Source organism: Chrysochloris asiatica, unplaced genomic scaffold, assembly GCF_000296735.1.
Source record: "Chrysochloris asiatica unplaced genomic scaffold, ChrAsi1.0 scaffold00039, whole genome shotgun sequence".
In the NCBI taxonomy this organism is placed as follows: Eukaryota; Metazoa; Chordata; class Mammalia; order Afrosoricida; family Chrysochloridae; genus Chrysochloris; species Chrysochloris asiatica.
The window spans coordinates 4,714,911-4,716,921 of record NW_006408557.1 but is presented as its reverse complement, the minus strand read 5'-3'; the positions used below and the strand labels follow the sequence as shown (position 1 = coordinate 4,716,921).

Genomic DNA, 2,011 nt, shown 5'->3' with positions numbered 1-2,011 from the left:
TACTCCCACCTTGACTTCCATTGGAGGTCAGATCTTACCTTACTCACCTTTAAGGGTTGGGTAGCTGTAAATCTCTACATTTGTATTACAATTTTGCACATTCTTAACACTTTTCAATATTCTTTCTTGTTACCCTCACTACAACTTGATGGATTAAATCACTCAAAAACTATTAAATTAGTGATTTCTTGGTGTGGTGCTGTGGGTTAATGTGCTGGACTGCAAAGTCGCAGTGAACTGCAAGGTCAGTGGTTCAAGCTCACGAGCCACTCCTTGAAACCTTATACAGGGTCACTATGGGTCAGAATCAACTTGATGGCACTTAACAACAACAACAGTGTGCCATGGAGTCCTGGTATAGTGCTGTAGGGTAAGCACTAGACTGCTAAGTGAAAAGTCAGCAATTCAAACTCACCAGCTGCTCCTCATAAATCCTACACAGGATCACTACTGCTACGACTACTTCTATGTGCCAGGAATTAGTATGTGAACACCAACAAAGCTGGATAAAGTCTTGGCTTCAGAGAATCCATTCTACTGAAGGAAACAGATAATCAACAAATACATGAATAATATACTTAATGATGGCTTATTCTACTTCAGGTACTGAGGATTCAACATGGAGGATACCTGAAAACCTTAGAGATTACTGCTTCAAAGAGAAATGTAAAAATAAAAACCCATCACAAAAGAGTGTGGTCAGGCAGCTCAGATCGAGCAGAGCTTTTCTTACCATTGGATTGCATAGGATACAATGCCAATCTCTTGTCTTCTACTCACCATGGCTTCTTCTGATATCCTGATGAAAGAACTGGAGAAGCATGTCTCAGACCAAGCCTTTGAGGTGATTCTCAGCCCTCATTCTAAACAATGGGTCCTAGAATTCCTCCTTTCCCTTCCAAAGGTCTTTCCCTGGAGGAGATTCAGAAGAAATTAGAAGCTACAGAAGAAAGATGCAAGTCCCATGAAGCTGAGATCTTGAAGCAGCTTTCTGAGAAACAAGAGCACGAGAAAGAAATGTTTTCAAAACAATAGAAGAAAACAAAAACTCCAATAAAATGGTTGAAGAAAAATTGACCCACAAAATGGAAGCCAACAAAGAGAACAGAGAGGCACAAAAGGCCACCAAACTGGAGCATTTGGGAGAAAAGGACAAGCATATTGAAGATGTGTAGAAGATCAAAGAATCCAAAGATCTTGCTGATAAGACGGAGTAAGGAAGCTAAGTAAGAATTGATATATTTAAATTTTGGAGTTGGCAGAGACTATTCAATCTTCCTTACTCATTGAGCACCTTTATTATGCATATGAAGAGACTAAAAAGACCTTATCATAGATCAGTTGAACCTTCGACCTCAAAGTGACATCTTTGTTTTTTAACAAAAGGACTTTTTAAAAAGGACTTTTGCAGCAGATATCTCAATGCAACATGGTGTTTGATTTCTTGACTATGCCTATATGGGCATTGATTTTGGATCCAAGCAAAATGAAATCTTTGACAACATCACGGTTTTCTCCACTTATCATGATACTGCGTATTGGTCCAGTTGTGTGGGTTTATGTTGAGGTGTAATCCATACTGAAAACTGTAGTCTTTGACCATCATCAATAAGTGCTTCAAGTCTTCTTATCTTTCAATAGATAAGATTGTGCCGTCTGCATATCACAGATTGTTAATGAGTCTTCCTTCAATCCTGTTGCCATGTTCTTCATATAATCAAATTTTCTCTGATCATTTGCTCACCATGCAGATTGAATAAGTATGGTAAATGGATACAGCCCTGTTGCATACCTTCTCTGATTTAAACCACATAGTATCCCATTTGTTCTATTCAAAAAACTGCCTCTTGGCCTATAAATACAATGAAGTGTTCTAGAATCCCCATTCTTCAAAATGTTATCCATAGTGCATTATGATTTCCATAGTCAAATGCCTTTGCATACTCAATAAAACATAGACAAATATTTTTCTGCTATTTACCGATTTCAATCAAGATTCATCTGACACCAG

General features: G+C 38.1%; 1 pseudogene; it reads left to right on the top strand.

Moving 5' to 3' along the window:
* The first annotated feature begins 781 nt into the window (after nucleotides 1-781).
* Nucleotides 782-1,217, top strand: LOC102833233 (annotated as a pseudogene).
* The last annotated feature ends 794 nt before the right edge of the window (nucleotides 1,218-2,011 follow it).